At 34.5% G+C, this 11,833-nt stretch overlaps 1 pseudogene; it reads right to left on the bottom strand.

Annotated features, from left to right (window-relative positions):
* Positions 1-5,457: 5,457 nt before the first annotated feature.
* On the bottom strand, positions 5,458-10,523 carry LOC121781479 (annotated as a pseudogene).
* Between the last annotated feature and the right edge of the window lie 1,310 nt (positions 10,524-11,833).

The following is an 11,833-nucleotide window of genomic DNA, read 5'->3' as shown; positions in this document are numbered from 1 at the left end:
GGTTTAATCGTGTAATATTAGGTTTTAATCGTGTAATATCAGGTTCGGGTTGTTATCGTATCGTGTCAACCCATATTATATCGTGTCGATAACGGGTTCGTGTCGGGTGCGGGTCGTGTTCGGATTTGAAGGTAGCAGGTCGGGTTCGTGTTCGGATTTACAGTTTCCTTACCAGGTCGGGTTCAGGTTATGCCTTATTGGATTGGGTCATTATCAGGTTGACCCGATAACGACCCAATCCGCACGATTTGCCAGCCCTAGTTTATGTTCAAAAGGTATCGAAGAATGAGTTGTTGGGGTTTGCAACGGATGATTTTACAAAATAAATAAATCAACAAATTAGATAAATTTATATGAGTTTATCTTTTTGTGTAAGTCAAATAGGTGGAACACATTTAATTCATATAAAAGGAAAAACCTTAATTCTTGAAATACAAGGGATACAAAATTGATGCACTTACGCACTAATTAAACTTGCAAGTATACATAGTAGATCTATCATCTATGCTAATGGTCAATACCGGATATCAAAGACAGGAAAAACGATCACAGACTGACTATCTCTTACTAAGCTTCTTTCACTATTTGGAGACACAATTGATTTTGGTGAAAAACAATAAATAAAATAGAAAGCAAGTAAACAAGTGCGATAAAACACAAAGATAAAACAAATGAGATAAAAAATTTCAGGGATGTGCTTTCACAAGTGCGATAAAGCACAGTTCATACTTTACTAGAACGAGTCACGCAGTATTTGCCCATGCGGTACAAAGCACATAAGAGTCCTATTGTTCTCACTCTCAATTAAAAGTAACGTTTTAAGGGGAATTAATTGTAGTGTCAACTAAGCTCTTCTAACGTGCAAATCCTCTCTCAATTACTTTGTAAGTCAATAAATCATCACAGAATGTGTCACTAACCAGAAAGAACCTAACTAGAGAAGAGACACAGATCTCAATGAAAAGAAAACTTAACTAGAGAAGAGGCAGAGATCTTTTGTTAGATGCTATACCACACCAACGTCATTTATTTTCTAAGGTACGTAATTTTGCGGACTGACACTGCAACCTTTTTCTATAGAGAGTAAAAGTCCATCTAGGTTGTGGAATACAATTTCTCTTATGCGGAAACTGACTGTTTCATGACCTACTGTGATAAACATGTCCACGAATAATCTAATAAAAAGAAGAATTAGACTTATTTACTTCTTATACATTTAAATGTAAGTAAAAATTTAATAAGTGCAATAGCTAAAAAATGGATAAAGATTTTTTACATATACATGCACTCGAATGATGTTTTGCAGTATACTTAACTCTAACCATAGTTATTGAGCACAAATTATTGAAACACAAGATTTGTTCATTTAGTAAAGAAAATGATTTCATCTCTATTGAATTGATGAATTTTAGAGTTTTGGCTACTTCAACTTATAGGAATTTATTACATCTGTTGTAAGTAAAGAGATACGAAATATATTACATGAATATCAAAATGATTCTTTCTTGATTTGTGCATTTGATCTCTTTCTTGATTTCTTCCCTTGTACTGCTAACATAAATTATGGACATGGAAGATTGAAGAAAGTTCACTTGTTTTAGCGGTTGAACTTCATTTGTTTCCTAAAAATAAAAATTCTTTACTTTTTAATCTGTATTCCAAAGCTATAAACTCTCTATTTTAGGAAATGGAACCACAATTCATTAACACTAATTCTAATACTTCTTCTCTTGCTCCCTCTTACTTTACTAATTTTGCATTAAAACTCCTATCGTTTTCAAAGTTCCTATTTTTAGAAAACTGAGGAAGTATATATAACGTATGACATGCCGTGTACGAGGCCGAATATTGCACAAGGAGCCGAAGTAGTGAGACGGTTTATGGACGATCCGGCAGGAAATATTGGGAGCAGTAAAATGGATCTTTCGATACTTTAGAGGTACAACATAAAAGGTTTTGTGTTTTAACGACGAGAATGTTAAACAGACAGTTATGTCGATGTAATTTAATATTCAATGATCTTGATAGGATATGAAGTGTAACTGAATATATATTTCTTTACGGTGTTAGTACTATATTGCATGGACTTGTACGTTACTAAGTTACAATTAATTGTTGTTTTGTCTACCATATGACTGAATATATGTTGTGACGGATGCCGGTAAGGAGATGATGTTGCAGAATTCTTGAATAAGCTTTGGAAAGAGAACATGAATAACATTCTTTTCAGTGACAAATGTTATTTTGTTTGCAAAGAATCAAACAACTTATTCAAGCATAAAACATGTGGAGTTGAAGTATCATTATATTTAAAATTTATAGGAGAAGAAGATTCTGCGATACTTGAAAGAGAATTCAACTAAGATGTTTACGAAAGTGGTGACATAAGAGAAATTGAAGCTATTCATAGCTTCAATTGGTCTTCGAACTTCGAGCAAATAAAGAAGATAGCTGATTGGAAATTGTTAGTCTCCAAGCGCGAGATTGTTGAACTATGAAACCAGAAATGAAGTAAATCAGTCCACAACCACTGCTAGTAAGTAGGCTTGGGGTCAAGGGGGGTCGAGTATGGAGCCGCCAGAACGACAATTTGGCATTTATACAATATATATTTAGGCCCAACTCGATTCCTTTTATTACTAAGATGGTTCACTTCTTTTTGCCTAATTATATTTTTGTTGCCTTGTCATAAATTGTATCCAATAATTGTATAGTGATATCTCTAGTTCGGCATCGTCCCAGACATAGATGCTGGATACACATCTTACCGAAAATGGTGGACAATTCTTGTATCTATTTTGTTTCCGTTCGTGATTACTCGTGTCGATTTCCTAATTTCTTTCTTAAGTGGTTGATGCCTACGTTTTATCTGTTTTGTCTTGTTTTGACTGTTGATGTCTTCTTTTTATTTGTTTTGGTTTTGTGGACTATTAGACTCGCCTATTCTATAGGTGTGACCATTGCCTTCCTAATAAAAAAACTAAAATGTGAGAAAATTTTAATTTGCATATTTTGTTATCCTACTTAGTTGTTGACATATATTTTCAATCTTTGCACTGCTCAATACTCCTCTTTTAGGGAATATAATTCCACTAACATTTCATTCTTCACCGATAGAATACTCATTTTATTTCTATCTTCATTCCATAGATTAGATTATGCATAATTCCCCTAATATTTCATTCTTCGATGATTAGAATAGTCATATCATTTCTACCTCCATTTGACTAGATTAGAATAGACATAATCTTTGATTATTTAGTCTATGGTGTACCAAACACATAAGATACCGAATAGATTAGGCATAACTTTTCATTATTTTGATTTTTGAGTGTATTTACCATTCAATCACCAAGATAGTGAGTGAAGAGCGTGACAGCAGTGTAGTTGAATGAGTCGTGTAGGGTCAAGACAGCAACACATATCCTTTTCTAGATGTGATCTACGCCCCAAAAATGAAGCCACACACTTCACTTTAATCAACATGGACATGGTTGACAGAGTCCACACTCCAATTAAATTCTAGGTTATTAAAATGTATCTTGTTCAAAAGAATCTATGTTCCTTCGATGCCCTCTTTTCTTTTTCGTCCGTCTCATAAGAATATATAGTCTTTTATTTAGAAAACTTTTCTCTCTTTAATGAGTTGGAACTCATTCCCCACTAACAATAATACTTTAATTACTTTTTATGTCTACATCTCTCTTACTTTTTCAATTTTACCTTAAAACTCGTGTCGAATCAAAAGTGCATATTATTTGAGGATGGAGGGAGTACTAATTAATTACACATGTTTCGAAAAATATGTTTATATGATTTTTTTACTTTTTTTGTTTTTCCTTGCACCAGACGCACGAGACATTTGTCGTATCAAATTCTATTTATAATTGTTTAGGAGGGTTATATTTATGATTAATAGGTTTCTGGTTGAGTCATTGAGATTCAATAAAGTTTAATTAGTTAATTAGGACGAGCGACAATAAAGTTTAATTTAGAGTTAATTCTGAATGCACACAAATTTCTTTCATTAGTTAATCACGAAATAACAAAATCATTAGTGGTACAATACAAAATGGTGTACTATACAAAATAGATTAAAAATCAATTTGTTGGAAGCTGATTGTATGGTGTCCAAACTTGTTGATTACGGCGAGCACAAAGTGCCAATTTGGAAGACCTTGACTTGGAAAACAAAAACAAAGAATCTTTCAAACCTGTATTTTAAATTTTCTTGAATATCAATCATTCAATTCTATATATCATTAGCTAAATATGTACTGCAACAATATGTTACAAAATAATACCCTCTTCGTCAAAATTAGACGAACTTGTAAATAATAGGGGCAATTACACTATACATACAAAATGTTTAATCAATATTTCAAATTAGTACAACAAGTTTTAAGTTAGCATGATACATACAAAAAGTTTTATTAGTAATTTTAATTAGTACATTCTGTTAAAGTCTTTAACGCCGTTTAACTTCTTTAATGTTCAAAGCTCCAATAAAACATGTATCACCATACTCCCAAGTATTTTAATATTCAAAGCTCCATTGATGCATCTCTGCATCACCATACTTGCTTAATCTGCAATATATACTCATGTGTTCCAACTCCTTCACGAGAAGAATTGAAACACATTCTTAAAAAACTAGCAAAACTACGAATCAAAATTTTGAATCCCATTCTTAAATTTTTAGTTGAAATATGCTTAAACCAAGACTAAAAATTTTAGTTGGAATACTCTTTGAATCAAATCTACGAATCTAAATTCCACCATTAAGAAACATTCAAAAGTTTAAAACAATTAGAGCCAAACATTTCCTAAAGGTAGATGATTTACTTGTTTTCAGAGAGAGAAGCTATCTGATTTTTTAAGCGATCAGGAGAGCAAAGCTAAGTGACTGTTCATCTTCTTGAAGGTAAACTCTATTTCTTTTACTACTATTATTCTAATGATATGTTGGATGATTTAGAGTTAATAAAATTAACGGTGTTAAAGACTTTAACAGAATGTACTAATTAAAATTCTTAATGGAACTTTTTGTATTTATCATGCTAACTTAAAACTTTTTGTAGCAATTTGAAACATTGATGAAATATTTTGTATGTGCTGTGTAATTACCCCGTAAATAATATTAATAAAGACTTGGGATAGTAATAAAATACAAATTATATATATTGTGCAAACTCCAAATTGTACTATTTAACAAACTATGCGGAAACTTAAAGCAAATTGGCCCGTGAAGCAACAAAGAGTTCTATATTATGATTTTTATAAAATTGTGTTTTTTTTTTTGCTTTAGTGCAAAAGTCTTGATCATCAAAGTAACAAATTATTGGAATATTGATTTCTAAAAATCTTAAACTCTAAATTTAAAAGGTAGAACCCATTGACGGTTCAAGCATACAAAAATGTTTACATATGTTAACATTCTATTAGGAGACAGTGACAGGCTAATTGCCAAAAATTATAAATAAAAAGGTTGTAATTGCTCTGAAGCGAGTATTTTGACCTTTACCCAAGCGGCATAAGCCACTGACAAAAACTGAACTCACAAAATGTGTAATAAGTTGGTGTATTCATTCTATGTAGGAGACGAAGAAACCTGACAATTTTTATAGTAAAACAAGAGAGAGAGAGAGAGAGACTATCTGTATCTGCCACTGCGAATGCCATATTTGCAACTTGATAATCCAATTTCTACAAAAGGTCAGCTTTAGAGAGTCCCCAATGTTTTCAATGTAAACATAAATCCCAAATTGGGGGAAGAATTAAACAACATCAAACAGATGTGTCCCCAACACTGCCAATGTCTGCACCTTCAGCTACTTTCCGATGACTTCCCACCACTTTCTACCACCTTATCCAAAAGAAGTCGGTGATTCTTTACCCCGGAGCAGAAAGTTCAAACTGAGGCGGACACAAAGGGTAGTGTGATGTGCTTGAATCCACAAAGAATCAGTATTAAAGTCATCTCTCACTCAAATCGACGTATAATTGGGGAAGAGTTGGATTAAGTTGTCAAGGGTTTCAGGCAAAAATTTCCGTGCAAACAAATAGCACGGACGTGGATTCCCATTCCACAGGCATGGTGTAACCTGGACTTGCTTCTGCAGAGTATACGACTTATTATCATCAAAAAAATGAACATAGACAGCACTAGCCAATCACAGTGATTACAAAAACTAACCCTTTTCTTCACTTGTAACGTGTACACTGTCTGAAATGGACTGCAACAGAGTTAGAAATGAAGAGCATTAGTGCATACTAATTAACCAATTTCAGTACCAAAATAAAGTAGCCAGCAGTGCTTTGTACAGGAGAGTGTACACAGTGAGAGGCTGAGGCACCCAACCTTATTAATCGAGGTTGCAACAGAAGAGTTGTAACTATATTTTCATATAATGCATTATTATCATAACTAGACTGCAGAAAATACCTTAAAGAATGCTAGAGTGATTAGTGAAAGTGGGTTTTGGATGTGAAGATTAATAGTACTTAAATAGAATGGGAGTAAAATCTCAAAATAACATGACATACTGTGATATTTCTCATCAGGTCATATGTCACATCCAGTGCCCTGTATGACTTCGGATGCCACTTCCCTTCGGACCAGTCAACGTGTGTTACTGACCAGTTGGCTACCCCAACTGGAATCAAGCATCTGAAATGAAGTGGGGATTTGCTCAAGCACAAAAAGTAGAAGTAAACGCAAAGGATGGAGAAATTGAAGTAATAATAACTACAAACAGAAAGCACAATGGTTCTCACATAGAAAAAGGTGGGCAAATAGTGCTCATCAGAGTAGCAATTGCGTCCCTTTTCCAATGCCCGGCTGCTCAATCAAAGAAACGAATGTCAAAAGTTACTCACTGAAATGAACTTACATTCAAACAGCTGAGAGCGCTACTATTAATTAATGAGAATGGTAAGCATCAAAAAATTAAGTAGTTTAATCAGAAAATGTCATAACTGAAGCAAAATGATAAAATCCTGAACCAACCAAGGGCAATTTGCTGCCATCTATCTATGTTCAGTAAAAGTAAAATGAAAAACCTCTACAAGATATCAAGAGTTCTTCAAACATAATACTATATACGATCAAAACGTCAATGCAAACAAAGTATTAAATCCATTACCCTGCAATAGTCTCTGAACTTCGAATAGTACAGATTATCGGCCATGACTATAACAGCATGTTGCCGCTTCATTGTGAACCACTGCATTGTTCAAAACAGTTAGAGATGACTCACAGGGTTAAATCTATAGGTCCTATTTAGCTGAGTGACACAAGGGAAACCGGATTTATGTATCTATTAGGACAGTGCTACTATATATTCAAAGTAGAAATTCACCTGAGCGCCCTTACGGAAGTCTCTCTTCTCAACTTCAGGTAACATATTTTCACTGTATCTACCACTTCCATGTGGGCCAGGATCCTCAAAGCTGCACAATAAAGAGTAGAGTACACTGATTGCAACATTTATTATTAACTTTAGCCAAAGTTTCGAGTTTAATTCAGGATAGCTATTAAAAATATCCCCAAGGTTAATGTAAACAGCAACCTTTACATTCTTACTGTTATTGAAGAAACATACTGATCACGGAATTCTTGTACCAAATGGTAATTATCTTGTTAATTAATGAAAAAACTGGGGTTTAGTGATCTTGTTAAAATCACTATAGTCATGGGTACAGATCCTAGATTTGGTATAAGTTCTTCCATAGGACTGCCTACAGTATATAAGTCCACCTTCCAAATTCTTGCGTATTCAAATATGATGTAATTAGAGAAATCGTTCAGTCTGCCTGCCACGCAAAACCTATGAGATGCTTCTGCAATTAAAATGTTACCGAGGAGACCGAGTTATATTTTAGAAAATTTATCAAGTCCATATCATATGTAGCGACAGTGCCGATACTGAGAAGGCATGTCGAGAGCTTTCTAACTACTTAGTAATAATCATCAATCCCCTTGCTTCATTTCTCTCTATACAATTTTTTATGGGTTTGTTATATTCTTCTTGATGCATATCAATATTAAAAAATTGCTACATTCTCACAATTACCATTTACCTTGGGATAATGTATTTAACATACATATGCTCAATAGACCAGACCCATAAGAGATGTTGGCCAGTTAAAGAGACTTGCAAAAAAATGAAGATAGTGGAAGAACCCAAAGTAGTTAACTTACCTATCCACAAAGCTCACATTTGTGTACATTAGATAGTTGTACACAAAATCAAAATCACGAAGTGGTATGCAGCTGTAGTTGAGGGAAAACACTTAATCAGTAAGTGAATTACGCAAGTTTCCTGAAAAAATGCAAGCAGCTAAAAATTACACAAAGCTATTCTTGGCAACCTGTCAGAAAGCAGTACAAAATGCTGGTTCCCAGTATCTTTCAGTGCATGTCCTAAAAGCCTCCTTTCTGCATCAACCATTGATATTTTTCCCCATCCGACCTGCAAAACCTAACCATAATAAGACACTCTATAATGATATCTTAATATTTAGACTTTATTTTGATCTGAAGATATAAGATGACGGTTTAGAATATATTAATACAGCAGGAAAAAAAGATTCATATCTCTAAATCCATAAATTCCTCCAAGAGAGCAAAAATAATAATTAGGTAGAACATGTATCAATTGGTTTACATAATTATTGAGACTGATAATGATTTTTGATTCACCATAGTAGTAGATGAAGCACAACACATAGTTGGAACCATATTCACTAAACATACTAGTGATTACTTAGGGAATTATAAACTATTTAACAACATAAAACTAAAATGTTTCACATGGAAGCCATGGAAACAAGATTGACATGAAAACGCTACGGCCTAAACCGTACACGTCCACCCAGTCATGTTGGCATAGTTATTTATCCATTACAACATTTTACAAAAGATAATTCATACGTCTTTATTATTGTCCAAACTAATATGAACAAGATCCACTGAGAAGTGAGAAACACACCGAGCTGCTACGAATTTCCCGGTTGATAAAGTAACGGCTAAAATGTACAGGTTTATCCTTTGATGCATGGACGTAGACAGAGAATCTACCTTCATGACCCTGCAAGGTAGGGCAAAACTTTATCAACATATATAATGCCACTTGATTGAAAATTGTTAGTCACTGAGAAAGACAATTTGCAAAATACTATTAGTGTGTTCATACAAACTAAAGCATTAACAGTTTTGAAAAAACAAATCGAAGAAAGTTCTTTCCTGCTATTTACCAAAAATCCGGTAACTGCTATTGATACAGTTCTCTAGGCTAAGACCTTGTGAGCTCTTTCAACCATATAACATGAGATGAAGCTTCTTTACTTCATCTAACAAGTAATTTTTTGCTCAAATTGAACACATTTTATTTCTTTTCAGGTCTAACCTTTAAGGCAGTCACTACCCAAGCCAATTCTATTAACTAAGACCTGTGAGCTCTTTAAACCAGTTCAAATATGATGAAGCTTCCTTGTTACATCTAACAAAGCCATTCTTGTGCATCAACCTACCACACATACTAACTTAGGGCAATCCCTACCCATGACACAAATCAATTGGGATTACAATGAAATGCCAAATTGAAAACAGTAACTTCAGAGTTGGACCTTCAGTTGCAACGACATAGTAGCTAAATGCCACTTAGCTAAGAAGCTATTCATAAAAATATGAAGTGTTTCAACAAAGCATTACAGGGACATGACAACTGGTTCATAAAAAAAGGTATCAGCTATAGTATTCATACTAGTCAGCCATGTAGGCATTTACCTTAATGTATCTCTTAATAGTATAAAAAAAATGTTCCATGCCATTACACCATGAAGAGCATGAGGTTCAATGTTTATGCATTTTCATCAATAAAAAGATTTTAATGTTACACATCAATTATGAGTTTAACGCCAAATGAAAGCGAACTACCCTAAGTAGTCAAAGATTATACTGCCATGGTAATTGACATCCAAGCCTAAGTTCCAGAGATAACAGCAAAATAATTTCATCTACAAACCTCAATATTTAGAGTGCTCTAGCAATACAGCATTTCTACAAGTGGCATTCAGACACCAAAAAAAGTTCTGCAACACAATAGTGCAATTGTGCAAAAGCAGTGAATTATCATTACCTGGAAGAATTTATCCCACAGCTTCTCGAACGGCAATGCACCTGGTGTGAGAAATAGGAAAGCAATTTTTGGAGTTGTTTGTATAGCAGGAGGCATATCCAAAATATCTCTAATCACAACACGGGCGGCTATTTCTTCATCAGTTAGTTCTCTAATAGGAGAAGGTGGAAGCCAACTAGGCATTCCCTTACAACCACGAGAAGAGAAAACATAGCATGCTGCTGAATTTTGAGGTGGATAGACATATGCACAGATCAGGAACAAGCTAACTAATGACACCAACACAATAATCCATGTTGGCTTTCTTAATGGACCACGCAGGCGAGGCGCAGGCATTATTATGTCTTTCATGCCTAGCCGCCATGCCTGAGCTGACTTCATCTAGAATTATGCATCACAGGTCCACTCCTATAGATAGCTTGTGTATTCCTTCACCTCTCTCCTGAAAGTGCAAAATGACAGGAGTAACCTTGTGCTATCTGCTAAAGCAGGCAGCAGAGCAATGGATCCAATATCAAATTGAAGCTGCAAAGAAGACATATTAACAAATGATTTGCAGATGAAGGTAAGTTTAAAGTGTATCTCAATTTTCCAGTGAGATTTTATGCGGAATGCTAGCTGACAATACATATGAAACACATCATTACCAATACAATAAACTGCAATTATACCCCCCCGGAACTCAAGATCAAAAACGAGAAAACAAAAAAAAAATCATATCAAAAAGTCTGAATCAGCCGAGAGTGAAATTCATAACTAAATGATCCTCCCGAATAGATTTGCAGCGAACGTAAGAAGAAAAAAAGCAAGAAAAAGAAAAGGAGGGGGATATAGGAAAAATGGAAGAGTAGTTCACATCAGTACACATACATTAGATCCCGTCGTCATCTCCACAAAAATCATGATTCGCAAAATGAGCTACTACAGACAATCTCTCAGCAAAGCAATACCTGAGCTGAAGTGGCAAGGAGGAGCTCAGAAAAGAAGATCGGAGGAGTTGAGATGGAAGCCGGAAGATGTGTATGTGTGTAAAGGTATATAGTAGAGTATTGTGTGTGTGGATCTAGGGCAGGTTGAATAATTGGGCAATCAGAGAAACTGTGTGTAAGGTGCAAGTATGTTATATATATGTGTGTGTGTGTGTGTGTGTGGATTTTGCAGGAGGATTTATTTGAGTGAGTTGGATTATGCTGCTCCTCCGTCCACGCACATATTGCAGAATTCAGGCATACCGCTGCGCTGACTGCTCTCACCATGTTCTCGATTATGGGCGTGTTTCTCAAGTGGGCCGCTGCTTGTTTCTTCATCGACCGTTGACATTGCCCCTTGTCTTTCAATTTCTTTGCCTTTTTATCTACTAAAACTCTACAAACACATTACTTAATATACATATAAGTAACACTCTCTTCGTTCCACCGAAACGTGATTGAAGAAAAAATTATGTTAAGTAAATGAAGAATAAAGTAGAAAATGAAAAGGTAGAAAGAATAAAAGTAAGAGGGACTAAAATAAATAAAAAGAAATATGTTTTTTACTAAAAGTTAAAATGACTTCGCTATTATAGAACGTACCAAAATGATAAAATGTCTCCACTATTATGGAATGGAGGAAGTACAATATATGCACTACAAGATCATAATTCACGTGTTTAATCATTCAAAATGTGTCAAATCTAGACCTTTAAAACATGT

The sequence above is a fragment of the Salvia splendens genome, chromosome 20 (genome assembly GCF_004379255.2).
Source record: "Salvia splendens isolate huo1 chromosome 20, SspV2, whole genome shotgun sequence".
Lineage (NCBI taxonomy): Eukaryota > Viridiplantae > Streptophyta > Magnoliopsida > Lamiales > Lamiaceae > Salvia > Salvia splendens.
This window is presented reverse-complemented; position numbering and strand designations above follow the sequence as displayed.